General features: G+C 29.9%; 1 long non-coding RNA gene across 1 annotated transcript; it reads left to right on the forward strand.

Annotated features, from left to right (window-relative positions):
- Positions 1-6,321: 6,321 nt before the first annotated feature.
- On the forward strand, positions 6,322-8,358 carry LOC121173036 (uncharacterized). The gene is made up of 3 exons (XR_005887154.1): positions 6,322-6,372; positions 6,611-6,659; positions 7,369-8,358. It is a non-coding gene; the product is annotated as an uncharacterized lncRNA (long non-coding RNA).
- Positions 8,359-10,071: the final 1,713 nt, after the last annotated feature.

The following is a 10,071-nucleotide window of genomic DNA, read 5'->3' on the forward strand; positions in this document are numbered from 1 at the left end:
CAGAAACAACTCACTTTAAGAATTGTCACTTTTGGTAATTTATTTTTCAAAATAAGTCATTGGTAATCGATTACCATCATAGTGTAATTGATTACACATCAACAGATGTGACTCTTTTTGTTTAAACTTGAAAGTCAAAATGTTTTGAAACACTGGTAATCGATGACAGGTATTGTGTAATCGATTACACAAGTTTGAAATGATTTGAAAATGTTTTATCACAAGTTGTGACTCTTGAAATTTGAAATCTTACGTTTTAAAACATTGGTAATCGATTACATTCTGATGGTAATAAATTACTGCTTTGTAAATTAGTTTGAAAAGAATGTTGGCTACTGCTAATCGATTACTGCTTTGTAAATATTTCCCCACAGGCACGACGAGGATAGGGACAGTTTCCCCCGCCCCACAAGTCCCTGGTCTAAGGAAATTACAAAATAGTCCTTATATTTTTAGAAATCCTAACAACTTAGTCCCCCTCAAATAGATCGTTCACTTCACTTCTCGTCCTAGATCGTGTCGCATCGTTCACTTCTCCCCAGACCGCACCGTCGCCACCCAATCTCATCACCATTCGCCGCCAGTCACTTTGGAGTGTAAGTGTTGGCTACTCTACTTCATTCATGGAGGAATTGCATAGTGAGAGAGATTGAGATATTTAGAGTAGTATCTACCTCATTCTAAAGTTTTTCATTTTGTCTTTTCCAAATATACCACAAAACCATAGCAATTCTTGATTGGAGATTGGAATTACTGGTTTCCCATAGCTTGAAGGTTAGCTCGCTTGCAGGTCCAACCTGGTATCATTTTGGCTCAATTAAACTCCAAAGCCCAACAACTTTCCACGTGTTTTGGACATGTTAACAGCTGAAGAAAATATGGAAGTTGTTCACAGAATTGCTATAACATTAACAACAATAGAAGAGCAGATGACTCTCTTGGTCTGAAGCCTAACACGAGTAAGAGGGAAGTTTCTAAGAACACACCATCAGAAAATACTTTACCTTGGGTTGTACTTATAATTTCACGATGAGGTTCCAATTTCTAGCTACCTTTTAGTGGTTATTTTGGATTATTATTTCCATGACATTGTGGTAAGTTGATTTGATGTTCTACTCACCATTTGTAGTTAATCTCCATATGATTTTATCATTGACTTCACTGTTCAACAGGGGGAGGGAAGCAACATTTCTTTAGTCATTGTCATTGGAAATTTGTTGTACCACATCTTAATGCCAACATTGTTGGTGGTGGTTGATGAGTGGACTGACTTTAAGATCCTGAAGGCCGAGCGGGGTAGATGAAGTGATATATGGTCTTGTGATGCTGGCACCCATGGTTGGCTCCAAATATTGATGGAGTTGTCATTAATTCCCCACAGAATACCATCCTTGACCAATATATGTGAAGCAAAAATACTATGCCATGCATAGCTTGGTTTATGCCTTAGTTTGGCATCCAAGTATCAAATATTTGAAAAATATTTAGCTTTGAGAATTTTAGAAATTGTAGTATTTGGGTTATTAATGAAATTCCAACCCTTCTTCCCAACCCTGCTAGGTTGAATCCATGGAGATTATGAAACCTCATACCTCCAAACTCCTTCTTTATGGAAAGCTTGTCCAAATTGAGCTAAGTTTATTCTTCTTGTTGATGCACCTTTCGATCCCCACCAAATTCAATTCAACATCCTTTGAATCTCATCCTTTAGAGTTGTTGGAAGCAAGTAGATACTCATGGTGTATGAAGGCATTGCTTGAGCACAAGATTTAATTAGAACTTCCTTACCAGCTTTGGAAAGATACTTCCCCGATCAGTGATTGATGCATTTCCAAATTCGATCTCTACATAATTGAAAATTGCTTTCTTTGTTCTGCCATTGACAGATGAGAGGCCCAAGTATTTTCCAGACCCTATGATTGTAGAGACACCCAAACCAAACATGATTGTTTGCCTCAAAGATTGTTGAGTGTTGGTGCTGAAAAAAATATATGACTTGTCTAAATTGATCATTTGGCCAGAAGCCCTTTCATAGGTATCAAGGATTTGAGTGGGTCTAGTTGTTTCTTTCTCTGATATCATACAAAATAGAAAACAATTGCCACCAAATAAAAGGTGTGAGAGAACAGGTGTTCCTCTTACACCTTTATACCATGAATATCTCCCCTACACTTGACTTTTTTAAGGATGGAGGAGAATCCCTCTGTGCACAAATGAAAAGGTAGGGTGACAATGAGTCACCCTATCTTAGCCCTCTTTTAGGTGAGATTGGTCCTACATGGTTCCCATTTATTTTGACTTGGTAATTTACAATTTTAAAACAAAGCTTCATCCAACCTATTTGTTTCATTGAAATCTCATTTTATCCATCACCCGCAGAAGATAATCTCATTGGGCTCTATCAAAAGCTTTGCTAATGTCGATTTTCAAAGTCATTTCATTGTCTTTCCTTTTTGTTTTGCATCTCATATGGTGAATATATTTAGTGGCACCATTCTCTCTTCTCTCCCTAAATATTTTTTAAAAAAATTTAAGAATGAGTGGAGAGAGAAATAAATGAGTTTTAAAATATAAACATTAAATTACCTTATTATCCATAAATAAATTTATTATCATAAAATAAGTAGTTAAGTTTTTTATCCAAATAATTTGGTATGTTAGCATACCCTTTATATTATATCTTTTTTATTTCTTAAAACATAATTTTGGACTATACTTTCTAAAACAACATATATCAATTCCATAAAATAATTTTTAGGACTAGGTTTTAATAAAATACACATAATTATGGAATTTATTTTCTAGAAAATCATATATAAGTTCTAAAAAGTAATTTTAAAACTATGTTTTAGCACATTTAAAACAAAGTTCTATAAACTACTTTTTGGAATTGATAAATGTTGTTTTAAAAAGTGATTTTTGACCGTTATCGAACATTGCTTCCTTTAAGAGCTACAATATCACTAATGGTGGGATGCATACTTATTTTGACATTAGATATTAAAAGACTAATTCCTATATCTAAAATTCCCAATACACAAAATGTGAGAAGACAACTAATGTCTATCAACAACTTTGATTTGTGAATATTCTCACACATTTTTTATTGTGTACAAAGAAGGAGTATTATGCACACCATATAATAGATAAAGTGTACATTGAAATGTATTATCACAAGGAGGAAATGTATAGTATCACATATATTTTATGAAAAATTCAGTAATACATAAAAAAGATTTAAAAATAATGAATAAAGAGGTTAATCGTTTATAATAAAGATTGGATAAAATACAGGATTTAAAAAGTAACAAATATAGAGAGTAAAAATGGATTTAAAAAGATATAATTGGTAATAAAAATAAAAGGGCAGTGGTGTACTTAGCAAAGAATGTGCAAATAACAAGCCCTTTCTTTTATATGTAAGTAAGCTATTTATTGGACTGGTGGTTTAATATAGGATTGAGTCATGCTTAAATAATGTTTTAATTAATTATTATTCTTTAAATTTATTGTGTATATGTTTATCATAATTTAAGATTTTATTTATATTTTAATTTATTAGAAATTATTATTGTTTCAGGATTTCTTGTTATTGTTCAATCCAAATATTTATCGTTTGACTGAGTTTTCTTATAAAAATATAGACTGCAAGTGACTCTATTATTTTCATCAATTAGATTTCATTGTTCGATCCTATCAGGTTCTTTATTTCTTCTTACTCTTTTAGAAATTAGATATTTCTTCTTTGTATTATTGATTCTTTAGGTTCTTTTTCGGTTACATCATATCTTTTCTTTTTGTCATTTGTAGGTTATTTTTCTGCTATCTTTAAGTGAATTAGTGATTTTTTTGTCATGTTTTATATAAAATATATATTGTATTAAATAAAAAAAATGTTAAATAAACCTGGATAAAATCGATGAAATAAATGGTCTTAAGACAAGTAAGTTTATATAAAATATATAAATAACAAAAAATGTTGAATAAAATGATTTATTAAGTGAAGCCATGATTAAGTGTCGACATCTATCAAAGGGACGGTAAAGGTCCGCGGTGCATATTTGACATTGATTCCTATGCGCCTCTCCCCACCGTCTGATCCATATCTCTCACCCCAATCTCCAGCCGCTCATCTCTATATTTCACTCCACCCCTTTACTGCCATTTGCAATTGCTATAATTGTGTTGCTGAGCAGAATTTGTAATTTATTTATTTATAATTCTGTCACTGAGCTGAATTTATACTTTATTTATTGATGATGATTCTGTACTCAGCAGAATTCATAATTTATTTATTTATTTATAATGCTGTTATTTAACCGAATTTATAATTTATTTATTTTTTATTCTGCTGTTAATGATAACTTATAATTTATTTGTTTATAATTTATTGATAATTCTGTTAAGCAGAATTATACTTTATTTATTGATGATGATTCTGTTACTCAGCAGAATTCATAATTTATTTATAATGCTGTTATTTAACTGAATTTATAATTTATTTATTTTTTATTCTGCTGTTAATGATAACTTATAATTTATTTGTTTATAATTTATTGATAATTATGTTAAGCAGAATTATAATTTATTTATTGAGAATTCTGTTATTCAGCAGAATAAATTATTTATATTATTTTAAAAGGGTTTGAATTACTACCTTATCTTTAATGATCAATAGAGTTTGGGCCATTCTTTTATAATTTGAACATATGGCTATCACCTTTGATGCATTGTCTTTAATTTCTCTTTCATATCATTTATTATTATTTTTTTCATCTCATTTCTTATTTTTTATTCATATCATTTATGTATAAATTAAAATTTTATAATTATTAATTAAAATTTAATACTTAAATTATACTAAAATACATAAATATATGTAAAATAAATTATAAAATATTAAAATCTTAATAATTAGTATTTTTAATTAATTATAAAAATCTATTCTTTATTCACTCTAGGTAAATATTATCATGAAAAAAACCTTTTGGTATATAGTTTTCATTTATTTTAACTTTGGAAAAATGAATTTTAATTTTTTAATTTAGTGAAATACATAAAATAGTTCTCATTTTACATTTGACATTACAATCTGATTGTTGGTACAATCTATATGTAAATGACAGCTAGTTACAAAAGTTAATTTTACATATTTCAATCAATTAAAAAAATTAAACTTAAATGTTTCTAAAGTTAAAATAATGAAAAAATTTATGTAGATTTTTATAATTAATTAAAAATAATTATTAAGATTGCAATATTTTATAATTTGTTTAAATATGTTTATGTATTTTACTATAATTTTTATTATTAACTTTTAAGTAACAACTATAAAGTTTTAATTTTATACATAAATGATATGAAAATAAATAAATGACATGAAAGAGAAATTAAAGATGATATTAATTGTAATAGTCATAACATTAATGATAGAATTCAAAATATAAAAAATATCCAAATTTTATTGGTCATTAGAAATGGGGTGGTTTAACCCATTTTTACTTGGGATCAGTTAGACAAACCTTGTAAAAAAAAGTTTTTAACTCCGCCTATGTTCTCATAGCCGTCCCAAGCCCGGACAAAGGAGGAGGGTTTTGATATTAACAAATGAAATTATTATAGTCTTCTAGATATAATTTGTGATTGGAGGTAGGGTAAAAACTTTTGCATTATAATTACATTTTAATTAAATTCTATTGACAAGAGATTTCTTAGGAGGAGTCTCATGCTTTTTGGAGAGCAAACAAATTGTATATAGTAACTGTTATAAATCAATGCTCACTTGTTGATGGCACCACCCTCATTGGTGACATCTCTGCCGGAGCAGTCTCATATTATTCCATTGGCTTGTGGAGTGGTGTTGTCGCATTTATCATTTGGGACTGGCCAGGAGAGTAACATATCCATCCATATGTTTTGTTAAATTTTGTTATTTAAATTGAATAGGGAGTTTCATGCTATAGATCTATTTTTACTGTTTCTTTTATGTACCCACTTTGATTCATTGATTATATTACTTTCCAGTCATTCCTAGGTTACTATTGAGTTATGTTTTTGCGAGTTTTACTTAATATTTTAATGTGCTTCTAGTCTATTAGATGCTAATTTATTATTGAAAAAAGCAGATATGAATAAACTGGGAACATAACGGTGCTTGGTAGAACACAGAGCTAAAAGCTAAGTCGGTTACTAGAGTATCACTATTAATATTATGAGTAAGATGTTAAACCATCATCTCTTGTATATATTAAATTCGGCAATTTAAGATCTTGTTGGTAATATTGCTGCAGGCACAGTGAGCAACCGTCTCTCAAAAGTTGATAACCGGCAAAGAATCAGTTTCAGCCCCTGCTTGATTTAAGCAACAATAAGGTTGGATTAATTCATTTGGTATTTATCATGTGATTAAGTCTCTGATAGTTAATTTTTTCTTTTTGAAATTGCCTTGTGCCTTATTTCTCTATAAGGTTGACAATAATCAGTTTCAGCACTGCTTGAACTTAAGCAACAATAAGGTCGGATTAATTCATTTGGTATTTATCATGTGATTAAGTCTCTGATAGTTAATTTTTTCTTTTTGAAATTGCCTTGTGCCTTATTTCTCTATAAGGTTGACAAATAATCAGTTTCAGCACTGCTTGAACTTAAGCAACAATAAGGTTGGATTAATTCATTTGGTATTTATCATGTGATTAAGTCTCTGATAGTTAATTTTTTCTTTTTGAAATTGCCTTGTGCCTTATTTCTCTCTTTATGAATTTTTGCGAATTCATCTATATGTTGATGAGTTTTTCATGCTCCGTTTTTGGGGAATCACAATGACTGATAACAATTGCCAATTTCTGATCTTCAAATGCAGATAATTTGTCTTTTTTGAATTTCTAGAACATTTTGTTGCAGTAGAGAATTTTGCGTGTTAATGGCTCTGGTTTTCTGCTTTTTGTCGAAGTATTGGTATTCTTCTTAATGTGAGTGTAGATTTTATCATGCATGAGAATCGTTGCTATATATATTCTTTGCAATCTCTATTTTTCATTTCTGTAGATGTGTTGCAATTGAAATTCATTTATTATATTGTTTTAGCTTTTGATTTTGGTTTCTGCAGTTCTGCATGTGAAAGTTAATCAAACACTGCATTTTATTCTGCATTTTATGATTATATGATGTAAAAAAAAATTATACTGGGTGTATTTTAATGAATTGAATTCTATTGGAAACAATGCCTAAATTTTCAATATATAGCGTAGAATATAATGCGTTTCCAAAAATGTTGTATATATAACACACGGAGGTGATATAAGCCGCTTGTTTGAATGAGTGAGGTCTAATGTCCCTAATACTGAGTTTATATATTGTTTGGACAAAAAGCGGTGTCTAAGTTCTATGGTTAGTGACCTCGCAGTCTTGCTCCCAAGCCTAACACAACTCGTAGTCTTGCACTCGGCGCAGCAGCCAATACTCAAGCTTGCTCATCCTTGGCCTGAGTGGTTCTAACTCATGAAGTGCTTGCTCGACAAGGGATACTTCTGTCGTGAAGAGGGAAAAATGTTATGCAATGCTGGTATGGGCATGAAGGATTTCAACGTCATTAGAACCAAGTGTGCCTCAATTTCGGTAGAGACCACTTTCATCTTTTAAGGTAAAATATACATTTTAAAAGAAAGTGTTCCTTGGATTGCTTATGGCACATGATATAATCTGTTTGATGTTTAGTTAATCATTGGTGTATTCTGTTTGTACAAAGGTTTGGCCGTGCTTCAGAACTCTGTCAGACTGTGATATTCAATTGGACAAGAACCTAGGCTTGATTTATACCATTTTTATATTCCATATTTGAGTTTTATATAGTTTGGAGCGTAGGTTTTATTATGATAATTTTATTCTTATATTGTGTCTGCTGTACAGCAGATTTTTTAGATAAAGGAGGGTATTTCAACAAATAATGCATGCTGGGAAATTGGAGAATCACCGGTTAAGTTAGTGGGCTGAACATTAGTTAATGGCCTTTTCGGAAACCTATTCTGTTCATATTGTTTTTATTGGTCTAAAATTTCCCACGTAGCCTTCAGTGTGTAAGATTGAAATAACTCATTCTCCAGAGAATCTCACTTTCATGCTAGAGATGTCATTTTTGGTTCTCCGAGTTGTGTAATGGGAGGAGAAGGTAAAGGAATTGGATTGGCTAAGTGGAAATTTTATTTTATATATATACATGAGACTTGCCATTATATTATTCAAATGTGAATAATAAGGAAGATGTATTTGATTAGAAAATGGGAAATTTTGGGTCTTTATAAGTGAAATTTTGTGTTAAAGTGAGAAGCATAGGAGATTAATAGAAAATGTGTTGCATGAAAATGGTGGATGACTCAAGCAAAATATTATTTGTATGACTTGTCTGCTGCTCAATCATTTTGTTCCAATATATTTGGAGGTCATTAAGAAATTCTATATGTTTAAGTATTTAGTGTCCTTTAATTGGTTTTATTCTATGCACTTTTAGCCTAAATCATAAAAAATAAGCTTCACTCAGTATTTGATTGATCCTGTTCTAATTAATTTTCAACCTAGTACTAGTACTTCAGTGTACAAGCCTGTGTGTTTCTTAATATGATTTTGTATGATATATACTATTAACTATTTTCATATCGTATTCAACATTCTACATCAATTCATTAATTTAATTAAGAATAATGAACACTTTGTTTACTTGTAAATGGTCACAAACTTGCAATTAGAAATAATAAAAACCTACCCAGCGATGTCTAGCTATAAACAACATGGTACCTGAATTTTGGTAATGAATTTATGCTAGTATAGTCAGAGAAGCTTTCTTAGGCATCATTTCTCCAATAGAAAACATATCATGCAGTATCTTATGGGGTTAGATAGTAATCAAATGGTACCCATAAAACAGAGTTTATTGTAACATTTTTTCCAACATGTCACATCACTTTGGAAAATTGGATATAAACTTAGACATAGTATTAGGAAATAAATTTTTGGAGTAACTTCGATTTTTATCCAAAGGGTCGTGAGAACCCTAGGGTCTTCTCTTGCATCTCTGACCCAATCTATTTGAGTTCTTTATCCAATGTCTTTGCGGGTAGGATTGCATCAATTCTCCCTTTCAGACAAAGAGAATTTCATTCTCTTCCTTAGACAGAACATATTTTATAGTTGTTTTCACCCGGTTCTTATCTTTATGGAATTTGGCCCATCCTTGTTAAATACCAACATGCATTTATAGCTCATTCCATATTTAATACTAAGATACCGTTTGGCCCAGCTTTATTTTTTTTTTCTTTCTTAAAAGTTACTTAAGTTAAAATAAAAAATAAGTAGAAGTTGTTTATTATTTATTATTTTTTTACTTTAAACATTCTTTAAATTAAAAGTTGGATAAAATAATTGAGAGTATAACCATAAATATTAAATTTTCTAAAAAATATTTTCCTTTTTTGTTATTTTATCTTTAAAAATAAAAAGCTTTTTGTAAAGAAGTTTTACTGTTTGGCTCAACATTATTTATGATATTATTTGTGATATAATTTTACAAAATTTTGATATCAAATCAAATCAAATAAATTATTTAAGTCAGAAAAACAAAAAGTCGTAAAATTATTATAACAAAAAACTATTTTCACAGTGATAATATAGATATTAATATAATTTGAAGTAAATTCTTCATCTATGTAAATTAAATGAAAACTTTCATATTTCTTATATATTATATTTTGTTTCGATAGCATAGTAAGAAATTTATCAATGGCAAAAGTGTTAAAATAACCATGCAGGATTTATCCATCGAGACAAAAGTTCTTTTGTGATTTCATCTATTCTCTCTTCACAATGGATTTATCTTGGTAATGGAACTATATCATCATGTCAAAAGGCAGCAAGTGAGACTTTTAAGCTTAGAATGAGATGAATGATTCATCTTTATATTGTTTGAACAAACATCTTGGTGGCACTGAAATCTAAGTTCTTCACATCCTCTGCTAAGAACAAAAGCTTAAGAGAGAAAATAACATTTCAAGGACTTGAGTAACACACTTGTAGTGTTCAAAA

Source organism: Glycine max, chromosome 11, assembly GCF_000004515.6.
Source record: "Glycine max cultivar Williams 82 chromosome 11, Glycine_max_v4.0, whole genome shotgun sequence".
Taxonomy (NCBI): domain Eukaryota; kingdom Viridiplantae; phylum Streptophyta; class Magnoliopsida; order Fabales; family Fabaceae; genus Glycine; species Glycine max.